Below are 24,797 nucleotides of genomic sequence, written 5' to 3' on the forward strand. Positions count from 1 at the left end.
TAATATTTTCCAGTGTATCAAGAAAAGAGGAGTGGGAATCCTGGGACATGGTGGGGGGTCTGTAGCAAGCTACAATCTGGATTGCGGTTTTGCCCAGAGTTAGTTGAACTTGGATAATCTCGTATGCATTATGCTGAGCAACTAGCTTGGAGGTGTGGATATCCTTAATGAATATGGACACGCCTCCACCTTTAGTGTTTTGGTCCAGGTTTGGTGGCCGAAAGGTATGGTATGAATTATAGCCTGGTAATGCAGGGGTACTCTCTGGAGCTTTGAACCATGTGTCTGTCACTGCACAGATGTCAATATTCTCCATTTTAATGAGTGCCTCGAGTGAGTGCATTTTGAGATTTAGACTTCTAGCATTGAGTAGCATTACCCTCAGATTTTGCTTGCTTGTACCTGTTACGGTGGTGAATTTGTCATATGAATCTTGCGTAAAAAGGCACTATAGGGGTGGCAAGAGCCTTTGCTAGTATCCAGAATCCCAAGGATGACAGGTGCAGGCCATCTCTGGCAAAGCGTCATGTCTGTCGATCATGTCATCCCAGGCAGACAGATACTGGATTCCTTTAGAATGACACCAGAAGCTTAGCCAATTGTTAAAGTCAATCATTTTGTCCTTTTACTGTGGTATCATTCTGGGTGATGGCAGAATGCTACTCAGGGCTAGGGTCATACCTGCCTGGGCTACAAGATTGGAGATCTCCTCCATGTCTCTTTTCATGTAGTCCAGGGAGGTATGTCTCAGGTCATTCACACCAACATGGACAATGACAGAGTCATATTTGTACTTGTTGTGGAGTGACCTCAGTGTGTGCATTATGTGGCAGATCCTGGCACCTGACAGGCAGCTGACAGTAACTTTTTCCTTGTTTAGCTTGGTGAGTGGAACATCAGTGTGCCTGACTATAGGGTCACCTATAACTAGAGTGTTGGGTGCGTTATGACTTATGGACTGTAGTTGAGTGGCACACTGAGTATGTGGGCTATGTGTCATTTGGGTTGTATTGGGGGGGTGGAGGTTGCTTGCATTTCTGCTTTGGAGGTCTCTGTTGTTTGGGCAGATTTGTACTGAGAGCTTCTGCGAATGTAGGTGTGTGTTTTGTGCTTCTGTGTGTGTGTTTTGGTGGTGTAGGTTTTGAGGGACTATGTGATGAGTGTGGTGCTGTGCAAGTGTTTACCTTCTCCTCTTGAATGTCTAGGCCAGTCTTTGGTGAAGAGAGCTTTGCTTCCAGTTTGGCTATATAAGTGCATCTCTCACAGGTCGTAGTGTTGGGTGGTAGGAGGATAGCATTGTCATTGTACATGAGACAATTGCTGCGTTGTCCCAAGATGCCCAGATTCATCAGGAAGACAGGAGAAAACACCGGGAGCTGACTTTTAGACATACCTGAATAGGTACTTATTTATTAAGTACTAAAAACTATTTTCTTCTAGACAAGTGAGGAAAGTTGAGTGCTGTGGTAATTTGTAAATTATTTAGTGCGTGCAATGAGTTCTGAACAAGTGCTGAGCTCAAAGAAACAGATTTGAGTGCTAAAACTCAAAAGCTGGCTAGTTGAAAGGGAAATTTTGAAGAACAGACTCTATGGCGCCAGGAATAGTTTAACCCCAGTTAAGTGGGGGGGGGGGACTTAGGAGCTCACAAGCAGTCCTGGACACAGTAAATCTGTATCTGGACAAAACCTGCCACAGGAAAGGGGGGAAGCAAGCTTAGAATTTTTTTTCCCAGTAAAAGTGGAAATGGAGAAAGCTTTTACAGAAGTTAATTCAACGTTAAGAATCTGAGTGGGTTGACCTTCACAAATGTTCTCTATTAGATTGAGTGAACTAATGACAGTAGACCGGGAGGAGTGTCGCAGATCAAAAATACAGTATGGGCGGGCAACTGCAAAGCCACCATGTATACGAACACACAACATTAGGGAGCGTGGGTGGGAAAAAATACAGTTCCTAGCTGTAGCCACTAAATGAAAGTTTTAAACAGATCAAGGAGCAGACTGTAGAGAATGCTTTTAACTGTAAACAGACAATTATCAAAAATGCACAGAAAAGCTCGGATAGAGCACTCACAAACAGAAAATTCAACTCTCAGTATGAAAAAGCAGTTTACAGTTAAGAAATTCAGTAAACATGCAATTAACAATGAAAAATACAGTTTAAACAGTATAAAACAGTACATAAATGCAGTGAAACAATAACAAAAGCTTTATAACAGTGCAAAATGTAGTAGATCAACTGTATAGCACAATTATAAGTGTTTCAGAAGTGCAGTTCAGTGAAATAAGTGTAAGAAATAACTTATCCTGCTCTTGGAATCTTAAGGAATTTCCACTTATGCAGTGCAATCCAGAGCCTGAGCAATACAATATTATCCCCTTGCAGTAGTATGTATGTCTTGCCTATGTGTGTGCAATACCAATACATTTTAAGTCCTGTGCCTACCTTTTATCACCCTTGTGGCTTACTTCACAGGACTTGCAGATATCATCCATCTTAGAATCACAGTTAGACACTATCCAGACACATAAGCTCTGTGGCGCATGCCATAAGTGTGTAGCACTGTAGCGTATACAACTAGAGAGGTAGAGGTGCTAATCCCATCAATGTCAAATCAGTGTGCGTGTGTGTGTGTGTGTGTGTGTGTGTGTGTGTGTGTGTGTGTGCGTGTGTGTGTGTGATGATTATACCATCTTAAGGGCCTGTGCATACCTGTTAATCCCCCATTGGCAACCCATTTAGGGCCTACTGATGTCATCCACCTTAGAAGCACACTTAAACATGCTCCCAACACAATAGCTCCATGGTGCAAGCAATAAGTAAGTAGTACTATAGTGTAGGTAGGGGTTCTAATCCCAATGCTGGCAACCGTGCTGCAGTGGTACAATGGTTAATGTTGTCACCTCAGAGCAAGAGGATCTCCCATTTGATTCTCAGCCTGGGTGCCTTCTCTGCCGAGTTTGCATGTTTTTCCTGAGTCTGTGTGGGTTTCCTCCAGGTACTCCGGTTTCATCCCACATTCAAAAGACATGGCTCTGTGGAGCCTAGTTGGACTTTCCTGGGCAACATACGTTAAATAAATCAATAAAAACTGTGTGTTTGTGTGTGTGTGTGTGTGTGTGTGTGTGTGTGTGTGTGTGTGTGTGTGTGTGTGTATCTCCTTGCAACAGTGTGACCGTATGCGATGGTTATACCATTTTACGGGCCTGAGCAAACCTGTTAACCCCCCCTTCATTGGCAGCCCATTTAGGGCCTACACTGCAAAAACATATAAGCTCCATTGCACATGTGATATGTATGTAGCACTATAGCATGTACAACTAGACAGGTAGGAGTTTTACTGTCAACAAGGGCAGTTTGTGTGTGTGTGTGTGTGTGTGTGTGTGTGTGTGTGTGTGTGTGTGTGTGTGTGCGTGTGTGCGTGTGTGTGCGTGTGCGTGTGTGTGTGTGTGTGTGTGTGTGTGTGTGTGTGTGTGTGTGTGTGTGTGTGTGTGTCTATCTGTCTGTATATCCCCTTGCAGCAGCATGACTGTGTTAGGGGCACCACCTGTTCCACTGTGCATGTTGCAGTCCATATTTGGACAGGTGTATCCTTTGAAAACAACTTAATCAATACATGTCTCTCAAGTGTGTAATAGTTGCATAAAGCAGTCATTTTACATCAGAAACACCTTAATGTTATGAGAAACAGCAAATGCTACAAGAATAAGCTGTCATATTTGCCAAAAAATGAGAGGTCCTGCCCTTTGCAATTGCCATAGGTATGGTTTGTCTTGGCATCTGTCATGATTCTACATGAAGTATCCCACATTGGCCAATTGATAAGGTGGCAACTGTAGTTCTGTCTTGCCTATGTATATGCAATATGTATACATGTTGAGGCCTTGTGAGTAGCTGCTGCCCCCTAAATAACCCACATATATCTAGGCATGGATGCTAACTGCCACCACCCACATTTGTAGGTACTAACCAAAGCTGTTGCACATGTAAGTTGAGTGTTGTCTGTCATTGACCCACCAAATGATGTTAAGACACTTCAACAGGGTCGTACACCAAGTACAGACTGTTGGCAAGGTCCTGGACTCAAGCTAAATGCAGAAAACTGTACCATCATACCATTCAGTAAGGACATGGCCCCACTGTTTGCCACATCAGTGGAAACCCCCTAAACACACAATCTGTGTTGAGAGACCTGGTTACTCAGGATGATAACAATGTCGCACTCAACCATCATGTAGCGGCAGTGGTCAGAAAATCCTAGTACTTGGTTTACCTCATAGATAAAGGGATTGCATCCAGAAAAAAGGTGGTCATTACCTCTGTATAGTCATCAGTCAGTAGACCAATAAGTTACAACCACTCCCTGTGTGGTATGTACCTGTCCAGACATCTGCACCAACTGGAAAAGCCATGGTAATACCCACAAAGGTAGTCCATGTTCTCCAACACCTGTCCCATGCAGACAGGCTGGAATCAGTAGTGTTCCACTCAGTATCAGACAGGATGACCAGAGGTGGGCTGTGTTAAACCTACAACAGGGGTTGGGAGGGTGGCCTAATGGTTAAGGTATTTGCCTTGCAAACACAAGGTGCAGGGTTTGAGTCTCACAAGGGGTAATTGGCTAGGCTTAAAATGCCTCACAAGAGCAGTTAGCTTAGTACTAATCTATGAACCTATGAACAAGGCAATGTTGGAGCCTGGCATTCAACAGCTGCCCCATATATGTGAGTTTAACTCCTCGCGCATTACCTGCATGCTAGCTTCTGTCACCAAATTCCCTAATAATATGGACATCCCCCAAGAGGGTCTCAGACAGACACATGACAGGTGCCAGAAACATGGCCTCCGGCTGCATACCACAACATGCAGCGTCATCCCCTTTGGGGAGAGTGATGTCCCCACATATCATCACAGTACTATAACCATCCTAAGCATGCAATCAGTTGAGAGTGATTTGTGCACAGGGGTTGATGGCAACATGACATTTGACTACCATGTTTCTTCCATTGTACAGAAAGCCTTCTACATTGCCCACCTGATATGTAAGAGCATGTCATCTAGGGACATGGGGTTCATAATACCCCTGTATTCCCCCCTAATAAAGCCCAGTAGTGAGTATAATACCCCTTTCATCATGTACCTCACAAAGCAAATGCAGCAGCTGGGTAAATCACAGAAGTTCCTCACCAGGGAATACTAGGGCCACAAACATTTACCATACACATATAGGCTATAAGCCCATACCTCTGCCACTGTCATACAGACTCCTCAGAGATGACCTCTGTCTAGCATACAAGGTGATCATGGACTCCACTTTGATGGGACTGCTGCACAACTGCAGCTGCACAACTGCAAGTCAAGTCCCACTTGATTAACCCACACCAGGGGTGTCTCAATCTATAGGACTGCAGGACTGCAACCCCACAGCTGTGGAAACAAAATGAATTACACTTCTCTCTGCATGGGTAGGGAACTGAGATGAAAGAGGTGTGTGTAATGCCCCAAGTGCTATATGGTGGTAGATACAGAAAGGCTTGAAGCTGTACCTTGGATCCAGGTGGCAAGAGCCCGAAGTCCCTACCCACCATCATTTGTAAATAAATTGTAGATTTTTCCGTCATACTTGTTCTGTTCCTCATAAAATCTGTGGTTTCTGTATGTGTCCTTGAAAAGTCAGTAGTGCATTGGCGCAGTCAATGTGCATTGGTGCAGTGGTAGCATTGTTGCCTGACAGCTACAGGTTCTCTAGTTTGATTCTTGGCTGGGGTGCCTTCTGTGTGGAGTCTGCATGTCCTCTCTGTGTTTGTGTGGGTTTTCTCTGGTGTCCTCCCGTCTTACAAAGACATGTGTCTGTCTGGAGTGTTTCTCCCTGGGCCTATGCTGAAAATTGGCTTTTGTTCCAAGTCAGACTTTCCTGGTTAACAAATGTTAAATACAAATGACAAGCATTTGAATTTCAGACTTCATATTCTTCAGAAAGTACATGGCAACACAAAAGCTTGTAAGTTTATAAGATGGATATTTGAAATTTGTCCCTATTTTTGGGATTGTATTCCCCCATTATTGGCTTCGTCCAGGATTTTGTGCGAAGGTTGAGAGCTATGGTAAGAACTGAATTCACTGAATATGTTTGGAGGCTATAGTCCCCCATTACTGGCTTTGCCCAGGTGTTTTGTGTTAAGAGGTTGAGACCTATCGTGAGAACTGAATTCACTGAATATGTTTGGGGGCTGTATTCCCCCACTATTGGCTTTGTTCAGGTGTTTTGTGCTAAGAGGTTGACAGCTATGGTGAGAACTGAATTCACTAAATGGTAGCCATTTAATTTTCAGTCTTCCTCTCTTTTACAAAACAGCTTATTTGGCATAGTGGTATGTTGCTCTGACTATTTTGCACATCGTCCTGGGTTCAAGACTTGGCAGTGCAATATATAGTGGTAACACAGCATTTTATTCTAGCAACTTTCCAACATTATACAAGCAATGTTTAAAATGTGTCCCTGTATTTTGGGCTTTTGTCCCCCAAAATAAATGTTGGCTTTTCCAGATTTCTTGTGCTGCAAAGTTCAGAGGTACAGCTGAGTGAGTAGATTTATGAGGAGCTGAGAGCTGCAGGGGAGCAAATGTTTAGTGCTGCTTATGCTGAGTCTGCTTGCATTATTAATAGAACAACAGGTAGTGTTGTCCTCCCACAGTAGATAGATGCATTGCTGATACTGCACTGTGTTGCAAAGGGGGTGGATGCTGCACTTCTTTTTGGTGAAGATACCTAGTAACTATGAACCTGTTATCAGTTTGCAATCCATTCCCTATTGCAGTATTACTAGCTTATCATTTTTTAGTGTAAGATAGGCAATTTATTCCTCAAGGGCAACAGGCACTTTATTTGTAGATGAAACAATGAAATATAAAGTTGTTTGCTAGCAGCAACCTCTTCATTAGTTACAGATCTCTTTAATGTGGAATTATTTAGATGACTTTTACTACTTCAGAGATTGTGCATATGTACTGATACTGGTGGACTGTAGAAGTTTAAGTAGACTTTTATAATGGAAATGTTCTAAATTGGGCAGTTTTGTCATTATTGGTGCATGCATTTTGTTTTATTGTTTACTGGAAAATCTTTAAAGCAATAAATTTAAAATGCCCTCTATAACTGTACTGTATTGTACAAGGAATATAATTTAATAGAGCCAGGAAGGTGTATGAAAGAGCATGTGTATGTTTCATGTGCAAGGGGCCTGTGATTTGAAAACAGCCCATGCCCAAAGTTAATCTTTATCTGCCACTGGCAAAATGTATTTTCTTTGAATGTGGGTTTCAATGCTGTTTCAATGAATGTGAGTTTGTTTCAGTGGCAGAGAAGTTTTAATGCTAAGTCTGTTTTCATTGTGAGACTGCATTGCTTTGTTTAGCAGATATCTATTAGTGTTTGCACTGTAAAATACAAAATAAAACTTTCAAATGAAGTCCAAATCATTGCAGAAGTAAAGCAGTATGCACATTAGTGTTTATGGTAAATGGGGTGAAATAACCAAGTAATGGTTCATTGGAATGGCTGCAGGGGGGAGACTCTTTTCAACCATGATTTTGTGAGGGGGGAAGGGCAGCAAACTCAAAGATAGCCCCAGATGAACTATACCTCTCAACTGTCCAGATTTTTGCAGAATGAATAGATTTTTGCTTCTTATTTTTGGTTTGTTCCTTATAAAATTTGTGGTTTTCTGGCAAATCATTTAGGAATGAAGTCACTAAATAATGACAGACACTGAGTTTCAGACTTCATAACCTTCAAAACAATGCATGCTAAAGCAAGACCTGTTATTCTGTCAACTGTCTTAGTTTATACAAGAACAATTTTAGTACTGTTTATATGTTCCCCCAATATATTTGACCTTGTCCAGATTTCCTGCATTAACAGGTTGAGAGGTACGTGCAAATAAATTGCTTTATAGAATTAGGCATATCCAAACCTCTCAACTGTCCCCGATTTTGGCTTAAAGTGTTACTCTTCCCCTAATAATCCCTCCACAAAATGTCAATTTTGGAAGAAAACATGGAGGGTTTACAATTAATAAATAACTGTAATAATTAGAGTTATAGATGCTATTTTATTTCAGAAATGCATGTAGATTCTTTTATTTTGTCAGCTGCTCAAGTTAGCAGTACTAATATTAAAAAATGTGCCTTCTTTGACACGTTCCCAGCTGTATTGTGCTGGCTATTTTATATTTTTGCATCACATTTTTGGTCCATTTTTCATAAAAATTGTGTTTTTTTTGGCAAATTAGTGGCAAATCATTAAAGACTGAAGTTAAAAAATAATGACAGACATTTCAGTTTCAGATTTCATACCCTTCAGAAAATTCATACCAATGCAAGATCTACCATTCTATTACCTTTCTAAGTTTATAAGAGCAATATTTAAAAAATGTCCTTATTTTTGGGCCTTTGTCCCACTTCTGTATATGGTTTTGTCCAGATTTCTTGCTCTGAGGTTGAGAGGTATGACAAATGTGTCAGGGCCATCACAGTCAGCCAGAGACATTTCAAATTGTGACATACTTATTGCACCCCACTCCCTCATGTAGTGACTCTGGATGTGTCCAAGCAAGGCAAGGAGCAGTTATGCAGTGTAAATGTGCAGAGTATCACCCCATCCAAGGTAGACACAAGTACTACAGTGGCTTTTCATCTGTCCTTGATTTTGCAGAATGTTCTGGTTTCTGTCATATTTTTATACTGTTGATTTCTGCTTATTATTATTCAGAAAGTGCCTGTTGCTTGTGTTTAAGTAGAAATGCTTTGATGACCATCAGGTAAGCTGGTCTGAGATTATAAGATGCAAGTAAGTTTTAATAAGCATACTGTTAAAGAATTGCCAACACTGAAAGCCTTTCTGTTGTTGCCATACAGAGAATACTGGGTATTGAAATGCATATGACAGTATTTGTAATAAAGGACAAGATTACATTATTTTAAGAAGCTCATTACATTTGTTGGAGTTGGAGACTTGCAGTCATCTTTGCAGGCTTTACCTGCAAACTAAACAGAATGCCAATCTATCGTGTGTGGTCCATACCTGTGCAGTAATCCTTTAAGCAATGTATGTTGAGCTTGTTTCTTGTTTGCTTTTCATTTTTTACTTTGATCATGTTTTACCCATGAAACAAGTAGTTGTTTTCAAGCAGCAGGTCTTTTTTGGATAAGAAACATTTTTACAAGTAGGGGTATCACAGAGATTGCTACTTTCAACATGTTACTTGGTACTTTAATAAAGCTGAATATAAATTATAATTAGAACTGCAGTGCAAGGAGAAGTGGTTTGAGTGCTTCTTGTTTTTCTTATACTTGATTTTGACTGACATTCCAGTAATGTATTTAAAAAGTAATTTATTTTTTCATGCCTCACAACCTTTTTGGTTCTATCTAGATATTAAGTAAGCTGTCATGCAGCCAATGCAATGAAATATTTTTTTTCTTCTACACTTCATGTTGTCTTGATTGGACTATCATATTGATGGTTTGGCACCCAGGGCAGTGTATTTAATTAAAGTTACAGTTTTTGGGTTTTGAGCATAGCCCCCCTCCCTTTCTAGTTGGACACACCCATTACCATTGACCCCACCCATTCAGCTGTCTCTTGCAGACTCCCTTTGATTTTAAATCAACAGCCGCCACTGACCCACACACTCACCCTCAACCTGGTGTGTGACATCAACAGGACTTGTTGGCAGGTCAGATGTGTGTCCCACTCACTCACTCAGCTGTGGAATGGACACCCTGTCAACATCAGGCAGAGTACGTATTTATACCTTTTCAGGGAAACCTGGATGAATGGATGGGTAACAGGACCTACACCTTTGGGATACTACCTGTGTCTTTGTTGGACCATGGCATTGGGCGCTGACTTGCATACATAGGTTCATATGTGTGTACTAGGCTAATGGCCCTGGAGCCTTTACAAGCCTAGCCCATAGAAGTACCCTGGCACATGGGCTAAACTCTGGGCTAGGCTTATGAGGCCCTCAGGGCCAATAGCCTAGTAACTTCATATAATCCTAGGTATACCAGTTGTGGCCCAGTGAGCTGTGACTGACTGTGTTGTTATGTGTTCACAACCATCAATGCCATCTACTGTGGTGTGTCCCCTATGTCATACAGCCACTATCCAACAAATAGGTGAGTGGTACTACAGGTGTATGAGGACAGTCCAGCAATATCTGTGTGAGACAATTACAGACAGCACTGCAAACATGTTGTAGGGTATCATCCTTGTGGGTGTACAACATCTACAGTACACAGATGTTTGCATAATGTGCACATGTGCTTGATATATGAGGGCCATCTGCCGGACAAATTTGGATGTCTGGAAAACAGTTGGACAATATATAATGGTTGTTTCCAAAATGTGGGGAATCTGGCTGTCACATGCCAGGCACCTCATCAAACACTTATGATACTTTAATATCTGTTACTGTATTCATTCCCTTACATCCCATGCTCAATATGTACCCTCAGTTGCTGAGGTGGAGCCTGTGTCCTCCCACTACTACTGGATATAACCTGATGTCCTGCTCCAGGGGGTCAACAGGTATGCTAGCCATAGCTCTCAGGAGATGATATACAGGTGTTAAGTACACAGTGACCTAGCAGTACATCAGGAACAGTCAAGGACACCTGGACAATGTTTGAACCATCCCTGTGTGACATTCACAGACTGAGAGGAGCAGACTGACAGTACATCATGTGATATGGCAACTGTATCTACCACTACTGACTATCACTATTGTCTAATATACAATCCAGTAGCATTCATACAGGAGATGACCATTGCTGGGGGGACTCAGGGGCCAGGGCTGTGATCTATGTCACAGCAGACAGAGCCAAAGGGAATACTGTAGCTGCCAGACAACTGACTAATAGCAACATGTAATTCCAAGATATATACCACAGACTTGTATTGTTGTCATCCCTATTTCCCTTGACTGCATCCCCCCATCATTAAATGGGGAATACTATTTCATGCCTGGTATAGTATGCAAACAAAACAGGAGTATGTCCAGCAAAAATAACACCAAGAAACACAAAGTCTGGACACAAAGCAGGCACTATAACTGGTGTAGAATCAACTCGTTTAATAGACACAAACTTTAAAATTAACGCCACACAAAATAAAAACTGTGTTTTTGCCCAAGTATCACTCAGACTTCATCAGATAATTCATTAATGGTAAAACCCCATTTTTATAATGCCATCAATCAACCATTAATCCACAATTGAAATTTAAAGGTACACAATACAAATGCACTTATTCAAAATGCAATAGGACCAAAAACAATACTTTTTCCTGTTCCTTTTTATACTATTAAAATACATAAAAAATACTAAAAATAAGTGAATAAGCTTAAACAAAAATTTTTTACTACATTATTACTATGTCAGGCTGGATGAATAAAAAAGGGGTGTGTGAATGTGAAAAATATCACATTTATAATCTGGCAGATCTTAACTTCAGCAAGGGTACTAATGAAATGGTATCATTTAGTCCAAGGGGTCTGTTGGCCTCCAACATGACCTGCCAAAAGGTCTCCCTCTATTCTAATTTTGTTTCCCAGGAACCACCCCTATTGTGCCTTGGTACCATTTCTAAAAAAAATAATAAAAATCTTGCATTTGGACATATAACATTATGTCTAAAAAGGACATATTTGGTATTCCTGTTCCTGACATCATTCAGATGTTCAGAAATTCTGCGTTTTAATAATCTTTCCATTTTTCCCACATAGAAACTTTGCCGAAGTTACAAGTGGCCAAATAGACAAGCCCCTGTGAGTTGCAATTAGAATATACTTTGCCTGTCAAAAGTTTATTTCTAGCTGTTAAAAAGAATTCTTCCTTGTGCTAAATATAACTACACTGTGGGTAAGCCCCGCATTTTGAATAAGTGCATTTGTATCTTGTACCTTTAAATTTTAATTGTAGATTAATCATTAATTGATGGCATTATAAAAATGGGGTTTTATCATTAATGAAATACCTGGTATAGTGCTGTACTGTAGTATGTGCAGAAATCCTGTGGTAGCATGCTAGGATAGCACAGTCTGTCATCATAGAGAAAGTCATAGGCCTGTGTACCATAGGCAGTAGCTTGCCTTTTGTAGGTAATGCTCATGAAGGGCTGATTGCCTGTGGACCAACAGTGGCTCAGACTTGCTAATTGCATCCAGAACAGCTGGGATGCATTTTCATTAGCCAAAGTCATGGCAACACAGTGCTGTATTTGAGGCCCTCATGTAGGCCTTGGCCCCTTTCCTGGCCTGTGAGAAGGCCATTATCAAGGTGTGGGGACTACAGCATCACAGAGAGTAGGTTGACATAATGTCCACTGTTTGGATTTATGTGGTATGTCCACAATTTTGCATGCTATGTTTGGCCATTGTGAACAGACTTTCTGAATATGTGGCAGTTTACTGTTTAAAAATGTGGGCTGAGGTCAGTAAGGAGACAAACAGATGTGAGTGTCATACATCATTTGCATCAGAATATGCATGCTGCTGCTGTAGCCACTGGTCTATCAGCTGTGTATGTTTGTAGGGGAAGATTTTGAATCATGTCCCTGTCACTTGACAATCCCCCCCACCCCCACCAGCACTTTCATATGTATGGGTGTTGTGTGGATTCCCTGTTGTAGGTGTTTTGGAGGTATGTTAAGTATGTAGCAGGTAGCTGAACATACTGATGTATATGTTGCAGGCTGCAGCTGTTGCATTCTGCCCAGGAGTCATACTGGGGATTGTGAACACATTGTTGGACAGCAAGCTGTATATGTGAGTAAGGAAGCAGTGTAAGCTCTGTTGTGACAACATAGCCAGGCTGAGGATACCCATAACAGTCCAAGTGAGGCATGTGCCTCTGGTACATATGTTATGTAATAGTGCCATCCAGAGAGTGGTAGGTGACATTTAGGACACCTATACATATTTGTGAAGTGTGTCTCAACCTACAGACCTTTGAGGTGCTAATCTGGATGGCAGTGACTGCATTAGCAGCAACCTTTCTGCTTAAAATTGCCCGTCTCAGTCATTTACTTGTTTTGACCTGCATGTACTTGACATGCAGCACACTGGAATGGAAGCTAAGACTGGGTGGAAAATGTTCAGCATGCTAGGAATGTAACAGACTGAGGTACGCAGCCAGTACTACAGCAGGTGTATTTGCAAGAAATATGTGCATGCATACAGTCTGTTACACAGGATTGGCATGAACATGTGCAATTGGATGGGTATCACTTGTGACACTGAACTGTCTGTCATGATTTCCCAATCTCAATGTGTACTGACTTGCCAGTACCTCAGCACACAGTATAGGCTGTGTGACAACTGTGCCAATTATAGGTGACACAACTGTGGACATTCTGCAACAGTCTGTGCAGTTATCAGCTCTACCAGTTATCCTAGGCCTCACGCACATAGAACATTTATTTGTCTGTGTACTGGTTTAGTCTCTGTATCACGGTCCCAAGTACATTATCATTTTTCCCATTATATGTACAAGCTGTGTTTCACTGGCAATAAGGATATGTTTATGGAAACACTTGCTGTACTTTATAGCTGAGTGGCCTAGTGGGCTAATGCACTGTGCTGTAGTTGATAGGGTCCCAGATTTGAGACTTGGCAGTGCTGAATTTTTTTCTGATGTGCATCACTGATAATAAGGATAAGTTTATTGAAACAACTGCTATTATTCAAAGCTGAGTGGCCTAGTGGGCTAATCTAGTATACCCTAGTTGGCAGAGTGATAATTTTGCTGATGTGCAGAACAGTGTCAGAAAGACAGAAAGTGATTAAAGCAGTTTTAAGCAGCTTTAAGCAGGTTTGCATGGGTTTGCGTGACATGCCATGATGGTTCCATAACAATAATAAAACACAAGGCCCAATGTAACATTTTGTGAACAACATATGTCAAAAGTAAACCATACCAATGTATAAGAAAAATAAATTATGATGCAAATAAGGGGTGGGAGGAGAGGGGGGAAATCATGCTTTTACTACCAGTATAGGCTATATTGTTTGCAACAGAATTCTTCTATACTTTACAGGTCTGCCCTTACTTTATGTATACAAGTGTTCTATAGCTTTGTAGCACCAACATACCTCTCAGGCTATCCGCATGGGACAGTATGGGCCAAGCTGTAACACCTACAGGGACTATTACAGTTCAGGGGAACATATGTGACTACCAATGAGCACTGTGGACTGATGTAGTGTGACTGTGCTATTCAGATAAATGAAGTGGCTGCTAAATCTGTGTCCCAGGGATTTGGCAACAGTGATCACAGTCTGTGACAGCATGGCACTTGAGAGACATGTATCGTGCACAGTACAGAGAGTTTATGCTTATCATGCCATCCTTGGCAGGCATGGGGTTAGACCATCAGCAGACATTCTTAGACACACCAGGCATACAACATTAAACACTTTTATTTGTTTTAATATGTTGTATTAGTATTGTACATATTGACTGTTCATTTACTGCAGTCCTGTCACCTTTCTGAGTATTGCTGTTAACAGTCTGGTATCTCTGGACAAACAAATTAGTAACCAATTTGAACAAATAATACAGATATTTATTCACCTGTAATTCCTGTGGGGAGAATGTCTGTTAATAATACATAACAGTTTCTATTAATATTTAATAGTACTTGTCCCTGGATTCAAACCCAGTTCTGTGTGTGACAAATGTATATCATACTGAGCTACTGAGTCATTGCTGAATACTGACTGAGTAATGTATGCCTAGAGCTTACCTGGTAACAAAGTGTGACCTGGTAATAGAGGGAGAGTGTCATAAAAGACTGCAGTGACACTTGAACACACATGCATGAGATTCATGCATGACAGACATAGTACATGAACCGTGTATTAATACTTGGAATGCAGGTGTACACATTTAACTCCTAGAGGATGGGAATATATGTGATATGTACAGACCATATCAAAGTGCTGGGTTGCCTACCTCACCCACATACATTTGCAGATGGTATATTTGCAGTCTACGGCTGTTACAGTTTCATACTTGCCTGCAGCAGTGTACATAAGTTCAGGAATGCATATAGCTGAAATGCAGTGGTTAACACAAGACAATCCTGAAAGAAACACACTATAATACCTTAGCCATTAGTATTTTAGGTTCAGATCTTAATGAAGAACAAATATCATAATATCTTGTAGTACAGCCCCACATCTACGCTTTAGCAAAACAGTTATTTATAGGCTAACCTTCAGTCACTTCATGGCATTATTCCCGTGTTTACTTCACAACACTTGTAATACTCGATTTCTTGACGAACAGTCCAAAATATACACAACATTTGGCAAAACTCAGCTTTATTCAGGATGACATGAAACAGTGTTTGGCATAAATTTAACAGTCTTTATTGAAGAACACTTTAAATAATGCAGGCGTTGAAAGACAGTTGTTATTCCACAATGTATGCAGTACTAACTTTATGTCCTTACAATTATAAATGCAGTTGATGTAGTACCTTAGCATTTATGAATGCACTTGTACTTTCTTACCATAACATTATTATTAATACAGTATAAACTTTTATTCCCATAATATTATTAATGCAGTGGTAACTTTCTTTCCTTAACATTAGCAGGTTTCATGCTTCCATGTATATTGAACTGTACGTGGCATTACTCACTTATATCAGTCCAGGTCTATGACCACATTCATTGCAGTAAACTCACAACAGAAAATACCTATTGGCAGTTACTACTGTACTCTTTCTTATTTATATTACTATATATTGCAAGATATGTCTATACTCACTACACTCTCGGCACAATCTGACCAGGTGCCCTGCATGGGCCTCTAGATTGCGAGCGCTCCTCTCTGCAGCTGTGGGGGGAGAAGAACACCATTATGCTTACCTGTCTATCACATATTCATACTAGCATTTTACTAAACAATCTTACAATAGTTACAAACTTTTGGGGCATTGTCCACCCGAGCATCTTGGATCCAAGAGGCCAAGAGATCCCCTTTCCTATGCTTCAGGTTGTCATAGTGGTGATTCACCTGCTGACCTGTGCGGGGGACACCAGTTGCACTGATGAGGTCATGTGCCAGCTGGTCCCAGGCCCCTGATTTTTATTCTGACTCCTGGTACTGGTCCTGCAGCAGATGGATGTCATAGTCTTTCACAAAGACTCCAACCATGACCCTGGACTCTAAAATGCCACACTGCTGTGCCCAGAAGCATGCACCCTCTCCAATTCCTACCATAGCTCCTGCACATATCAAACTCCAACAGATTCTGGCTGTATTCCCACCTGTTGCACATAAATAAGTCAGTTTTCCTGCTCTTTGCCACCATTGGGCCATTTTTAAAAATGCAGCACTTGCTTAGCACTAAGCAAACCCACTAAGCTCAGCCAAGCAGTGCTTAAACTGGCAATGCTTAGATAAGCTTAGTGGTTTGAAAACCTGCCTAGCTGAGCTGAGGACTGCTTAAAATGGGATTGCTTAGCAGTGCCCAAGCCACCTAAGCAGAGCTGCACATTGCTAAGCACTTCTAAAACAGGTCCTGTTTATATACTGCTTAGCTTGGCTTAGCAGTGCTTACCAGAGGTTAGCTAAGGGCAAACCACATTTCAAAAAGAAAAAAATAAATAAATAAACAAAACAAAATAATACATTGTGGGAGGTTGGCATAATGGTTAAGGTGTTTGCCTTAGAGACACAAGGTGTAGGGTTTGATTCTTACATGGGATACTTGGCTAGGCTTAAAATGGCCCAAAAGTGCAGTTAGCCTAGTACTATGAACCTAAATTATTTATTCATCACTACTACTTTATTAGTCTTTGTATGTATTACACTTCTATATTTCCTGACCTTCTGTATTTTAATTGTTTATCTTGGAGTGTGTATTTTAGGTATTGTGGACCTGTGTGTAACTGGATCTTTTCTCCTCGGGTGCCCACTGAAGATGGGCTACTGGCCCAGCTGGACTAATCCAGTTAACAAATGTCAATACATGCAAAATTTATAAAATAAACAATATATGACATATTGCTATCAACTGCAAAAATCTGAATGGTTTGTCTCTGTATTCAAACTGTGCACCTACTGCCCCCAGGGCCGTGACTCTGACCATTCAGCTACGAGCATACTTTGGAAGCTGCTATACATTTCAATATATCTCTCCACTACGTTTAAGCACAATGCTATGCAAACCTGCTTAGCTATGCTTAAACATGACCTTTGTAGTTAAAATGAAAAGTATACGGTTTCTATTTTTAGATGTCTGGCATGTGTCCATTGCTAAATGTCACACTGCGCAAACACACACACAAAAAACAAAACTGTCATAACATATTTTGCTTTTATATTTCAGTGCCATCTGGCACTTTAATAGTGCAGGGAGCGTGTTACTCATCTCTGGTCCCTGTCACACACCCCGTAGACCGATTCTGTAACTATGTTGCATGTCTCTCTCTTGGCCTGCTTTCATTAATATGTAAGGCACGCTGCCGAGGGGGAGCCACAGAGATGGCCACAGTACACTTCATGTAGGCTTCCCACTATTCCTATAGGGAGTTTATTAAATCCCCACCAATATGTCAGCACAGTGTCACAACAAAAAGACACAACTGTAACTTTTCATAGCTCAGACATTGGAACACTTTCATAGAATGCATAGCTGTTCTTAACAGACATCTACACCAGACGTCTGTTAATCACATATGTCAAACTGTATTTTAGGTAGGAGGGCAGAAAATGTATACATAGATTTTTTTGTTTCATAAGAAATTATGCAACACCAATGTCCCTGATATTTGGGGATGTCCATCTCACTCCTCTAAATAACAGTAGGAGAAGGGTGGTTAATTTGACTTAATAAAGAATGACATTGATATATAGTACATTAACTTTGGCATGACATAACATTACACATTCCTGCATAATGTCACTATCACACAGTAATATTAGTAACATAGAAAATGTGTCCCTGATTGTCACTGATTATTTCTAAATTATTCCTTGATTATGATATGTATCCCTGAATGGTTGAGAGCTATGTTCTAAGTGTACAGAAGTGTCCAGCTACAGTCAAAGCCTTACAAATGAAGCTATAGTAGCATTGCTGCTGTTGCCAGAAAAAAATATGGATAACAGATCTTCATAGTAATCTGACAAATAAATGCAGTAGGAGTAAACATGTAATAAATAACTGTAAATATGAACAAGCGGGCATCAATACAATCATTTTCAAAAGGTTTGCACAGAGAGGTAAAACAGCTATTCTCTACTTAGATTTCAACCCACATTTAGCCACAATATATGTACACAGATGTCTTACTTATCAGGTTGTGCTAACACACACCACAATAGCTTCTCTCTTAACAAACTACTGTTGCATGTGTTTTTCCATATCCCTGTAGATAATGGAGGAATATGCACCCATCCAACACTTAAATGCTACAGGACTTCATGTCCCACATACACTTGAGATGAGCAACTGTCAGACAGCATGAAGTTTTACAACATACAACATCTGCTAGACATGGCAACCTGCAGTGGTCTTACACTAATGTGTTCAACAAACAATAACAATGATGTTCATTTTCTAAAGCAGAGTTGATTAATGAAGGTCTGTATGACTCAGTATTCACAGATACAGAAGTATACTATGCAATAGTCTTGGAGTGTTACGGATAATGGAGTGATGCATAGTCATCAGTGGCCTAGGTACTATAGGCATCAGTGAAACACTGCTATACTGGATGTGTATATGATGTAGTGTATAAGTTGGAAAACAAACAAGTCTTAGGGTCAGTTGTATGTACATCAAAAACAATTTGAAATAAATAACCCCCATGGGAATAGAACCTATAATTAGAGTAGAAGCAGTCACCTCATCTTTTTTATTACCCAGAACTAATTGTCAAAACATCTAAGTAGTGAGTTTAAAAGGAATATGTCTGACATACGGGTTAGAGCTATGTCTGTGATTTCTATAGGAATGTACAGATTCAGTGGGGATTCTGGCACTTATTGTAGGCATCATCTGTCTGCCTCAGCACTGCAATGACTTTCAGTATCTCTATCATGCAGGTCATCATAATAGTGGAGAACCTGCCCTCCCATACCGTAGATTCTAGTGTGATGTCAGTGGTCCCTCAAAATCCAGTTTCAGATGTCAATCATTGCAAAGTCCCATGGTGTTGCTTTCGTGGGATGCATTACTCCAGCATATATGGTCAGCATCTAGGTGGTCTCCTCCTTGGTTCAATCAGTCACCCAGACACTTTGAATCCTCCTTGCAATAACCATGTCTGTGATAATGCTAATATCGCAAACTTCCAAAAATTGCTCACTGAGGTCCCACTCAGTTCACAGGTAGCAATGGTCTGATCTGTAACTGTATCAAAATCACATTTTAAACGTGGCAGTTAAGGGATGGTATGAGATCAATGGATGGTAACAGGCACATGGTACATATGGTCCCATTTAACAATACCTACTGGAGATTTGTGCAGAGCTGCTTTTTATTATGTTGATCTATTGGTTAATGCATCAAAATTTGAGAACGTACATGGATGTGCGCAAATGGGACTCCAAAACCTTGAATGTTAATGAACCTCATTAATTATTTATGGAACAAATGGGACTTAAAAGCTATGTGCACATATCTGGTGTCACTTTCAGGTATACCTGACTTACAGATAGCTTCAAAAGTAATGTGGCACCTGCTGACATTGCTGTGGTGAATATATTCCACTCCTTATAAATGTATAGTATTATTAGAAAGGTACATGTATAAGTACATGATTAAATTGATGTTTTAGGCAAATTTTGTTGGAATACAAAATTAATGTGACTTACTGGAGGGGTTAAAGACTGACCTGCATGCATACAGGTTGGTATATCTGCATCACTAAGAAGCAGGGAGTCCACATATGCACTTGTAAATGTAAAGAGTCCCAATGAGCACTACATATAGACACTCCAATGAAAGATCCGTATATATTGCTGGTGGCCCTATACTTTCTGCGGCATTCATATGGAAAGTGATATATTTTGACAGTATCCATGCATTGTTATGTATATTCATTGATGGTTAGTAATACATGTACTATAAATAGTGCCTCAAAAAATATATCCATGTTTATGTCTGGTTACCTTGTGGTATGCTTGTGGATAATGAGGCTTTCCCATGTTTTACATAAGTTGTACAATCAGTACTTCACAAATACTTTCTGCTAACAGTAATATAGCAGTAGTCAATCAATTTTGTTTCATACAGACAAAATGGGAATAGCACTGACTGCTAACTATTGATAGTGTTGATATGTAGCTATCCATGCATAACAGGTCAGGTTACTATAATTGCTTGTTTTGCACAGGTTGTCTGTTTAGGCACATGTTGCATAACATTGATTGACAGTACATGTCATTTTTAGACTGCGTCTTATGCACTGTGGTTGTGTCTGACAGCCATCTGACATTACTGGTTTACGCATATGTTATGAGGAGTATGTTAATGCGAAGTGCATTCAGATTGTACTGATTGTATGGTGTTGTGGTTGACCTTCTACTGTTAGAATACCCACTGTAATGGGTTCAAATCCCATATACAGCCTCTACAGATATCACACAATATGATGTTTTATTGTCTTCTATGTTCCAACATTCTTTTCATATCACATATGTTGCTTTATATGTCACACCACTATAGACAACAAGGAGCATTCTATGTAAATTTGTAGTGCACAGGAATGCAAAGAAAATTCATTGATATAAGTTGATGACGTGATCGTCTCCATATTTGGGTCTCCACATGACTCTAACCATGTGCATATAGCTGTGTTCCAGATAGCAAACCAACCAAGGAGCAATGATTTTTTGCCATGATAAAATGAAATTATAATTGATGCTCTCCACCAGCATGGATGGAGACCTTTTGAATGGGCAGGGAATACAGTTTGGAGGAATGAAGTGTGGACCGACCTTATCAACATGATCAATATTGTGGGACATCACAAAAAAGCCTGGGATGCCTGTTGCCGATGGTGCTCTGACATGATCCTTCGTGCGGTCAACAGGGTACACTGGTATGGGACATTGAAGAATGCCACCAGTGATGGCTCAACATTGAATCCCCCAGGCAAGCTGACACAGCTTCTTGCATTCCTGCATACAGTAAGGGGTAAGCAAAATGTACCTGAGGTGGGATAAAAGCAAGTGTGCCAGGCCACACATTTATGTGGTACTTTGCATAACATTGTTTCATATAGACTACCTCAGTACAGACTGTTGTTGCATGCATATTCACATATTGTTATTTTTGTGTTGCAACAGCAGAACTGTGTCATGCAAAAGGGTGCACACATGCTGATAATGACCAATGTAAGTGTAATGACATGTTGTCATAGAACTTCAGTAAGTATATAGCACTACCAGCAACATTTGTGATGTCTGTGTTAATTTGCACAGGTTCACCCACTTCTGAACAGCAGCAAGACAAGACAGGTGAGTTTCTCCATATACAGTTTCTGTGACCATTACCTGTTACTGTCTCTAGCTCCTGTCATGCCACTGGTGCATTCTGGCACTTTGATATTTCCCTGTCAGTGTAACCTATAGCTACATCTCCAGGAGACATGAGCTATGCAGGTGTACCTATGGGACAGACCAGATATGTTTTTCCCCATGTTCATTGGCTACAACATTGTGTAGCACATCTGTGTTGTATGAAATTAATGTTACTGTTTTCCATACACCAAGACATCTAGCCAACAGATGCACCATACATCATGTGAGTATCACCTTATCCTATTACTGTGCTGTATATGTTATCATTCACTTATGCCTGCATTCATGACTGAATTTACTCTTTTTTGTATTTTCCCACTGCAGGATCCGCATTATGAGAGATGACAAAGTCACCACATAGGTTCATAGGTTCATAGGTAGGTACTAGGCTATTGGCCCTGGGGCCTATAGAAGCCCAGCCAAAAAGGTACCCTGGCTTTTGTCACCCAAGAAAATTATTTTCCTGTGCCTCTGTCGAGCAGAGCCACAGAGGTGATCCCCGGGGTGAATTTCCTATTTTCCATCCAATCAAGATTTTTCTTGAAGAGTGCTAATGAGGAGCTTTGTTTGATATAGATAGGTAGTTTATTCCAGAGTATGGGAAGTCTCTGGGACAGGAATCTATCTGTCCGGCTTGTTCTGTTTATTGTGGTGACAAGGTTTAGGTCCCTAGAATGTGTAGCTTGGAGGGATTGGGATTTCTTTAAGTGGAGCATGTCCAACAGCTCTGGGTTTGACATAGCTTTGTATGTTAGGCAGAGATCACCTCTGAGTAGGCGATATGTGATGGAGTAAAGCTAGAGTTTTTTGAGACGGTCTGCGTAGGGCATCTGTTTGCGGCCAGTAATCCTCTTTGTGAGGTATTTCTGCGGCCTTTCCAGTTGTTGTAGATGTCTTGTGAGGTACATACCAAAAGGGGCATTGTACTCTATAATGGGTCTAATGAGTGATGAGTAGAGGGGAACAATGATCTCTTTTTTTCTGGATGAGAAACCTTTTGTGATGAGGTATGCCATGTAGAAGGATTTCCTGACTACTGTGGCAATGTGATTATCAAAGAAGAGACTACTGCCCACCTGTGTCCCAAGGTCTCTTATCACACTTTCGGTGTGAAGTATGCTACCGCCTATGTTGTAGTTCATGGGTAAAGAGTTTTTACCAAAGGGGATGATAATGCACTATTTGGCATTGAGCTTGAGGCCATGGCTTTGACACCAGACATCTGTCTCAGTGAGGCCCTTTTGTAGGATGTTCACATCGTTAGGAGTTTCAATTATGGCTCCTGGTTTGCAGTCATCTGCGAACTTCATTAGCCAAAGACCTTCTGTGTTAGCCTGTATGTCAGAGAAGTAGATACCAAACAGGGGAGGACCCAGGAATGAACCCTGTGGCACTACACTTGTCACTGGTCTGAAGTTGGATTTGGAGTCTGCTACTTTCACAGTGTGGATTCTGTCAGTGAGCCATTTAGCAACCCATCTTGTGACATAGGGATTTATACCTAGTTTAGTGAGTTTATCTATAATTCCAGAGTAGGGGATGGTGTTGAAATCCTTGCCAAGATCTAGATAGGCTGTGTGAACCACCTTACTCTTGTCTACAGCTTTGGTGACTGCTTCAAAGAAGTCTATCAGGTTTAGGAGACATGATCTGCCTTTTACAAACCCGAACTGGGTGGGGTCCAGAGTTTGGAGATTAACAATGTATTTGTTTAAAAGTTCCATGATGATACGTTCCATGGCCTTGCAGATCAGGCTAATGGGGTGGTAGTTCCCGGGATCCATGGTGGCTCCCCCCTTGTGGAGTGGGATAACCATCACTGTGCACCATTCAGCAAGCACAAAGCCTGAGGTGAGGCTATGATTGAACATGGTACTTAGGTGGGGTGCCAGTTCATTCTATAGTTCGTGTGTAGAATGCAGCCTAGGATGCTGTCTGGTCCCACGGATGCTGTGTTCTTGGCTTTGGAGAGTGTGGTTTTTACTTGTGCAGCCATGATTACAGGAACTTTTCATTCTTCCGGTATAGAGATGGGCTCTTTAATGGGTGAGAGGGGGGTAAAGCTAGTACTGAACCTATCTGCCAGGATGTTGGCAATATCAGTTGGGTCTGTATATTTAGTGCCATTGTGCTGTAACTCAGAGCAGATCTGAGTGTTGCCACTGAAATTCTTGATATAGCTATAGAATGCTTTGTGGTTGTCTTTAGAATCAGTGGTGATTTTGTTTTTGTAACTAGCTTTGGAGGATTTTATCAGGGATCACAGCTTCTTACTGAAGCTGACCAGAGAGCTCCTCCACTCATGGGATTTTACTCTCTTTTGCAACAGTTTCTTCTTTCTGTTGTACAGTTTGTTTATGGCAGAGGACCACCAGATTGGCTTACTTTTTTTGGAGGATGGCGTTTTGGTTCTGTTTGGGATAGCACAATCCATGCACTCATGTAAGTGCTTATAAAGTGCAATTGTGTAGTAGAATTCAGTAGTCATAACTGCATTGTCTATCTGCGTGGGTGTCATGAAGTTCACCACTTCTGTCTTAAGAAGCATGAAGTTGGCTTTGGAGAAATGTTTTACCATGGTTTCCTTAATGGGGGGTGGGGGCAGGATGTGGATATCTAGGGTAATTGGCTTATGGTCAGATCGAACCAAGGAGGTGTTGACATCAGGTGTGGAACACCGGTCACTCATGTTGGTAATGACTAGATCTAGGATATTGTTTCCCCTAGTGGGGGTGTTGATAAGTTGATCCAGGGCATTGGAGTTTATGAATTCCAGAAAACAGAGTTGACACATGAGTAGTTTTCCAAGTAAATGGTGGGGTAGTTGAAATCGCCCATTATTAGGGTGTTTGGCTGAACCCTAATATTTTCTAGTACATCAAGAAAAGAGGAGTGGGAATCCCGGGGAATGGTGGGTGATCTATAGCAAGCTACAATTTGGATTGCAGTTTTTCCCAGAGTTAGTTGCACTTGGATAACCTCGGCTGCATTATGCTGAGCAACTAGTCTGGAGGTGTGGATATCCTTAATGAATATGGACACACCTCTGACTTTGGTGTTCTGGTCCAGGTTACATGGCCAAAAAGTGTGGTATGAGTTATAGCCTGGTAGTGCAGGGGTACTCTCTGGAGCCTTGAACCAGGTCTCAGTCACTGCACAGATATCAATGTTCTCCATTTTAAGGAG

The sequence above is a fragment of the Protopterus annectens genome, chromosome 1.part1, assembly GCF_019279795.1.
Source record: "Protopterus annectens isolate FY-2018-M chromosome 1.part1, PAN1.0, whole genome shotgun sequence".
NCBI classification, from domain to species: Eukaryota; Metazoa; Chordata; order Ceratodontiformes; family Protopteridae; genus Protopterus; species Protopterus annectens.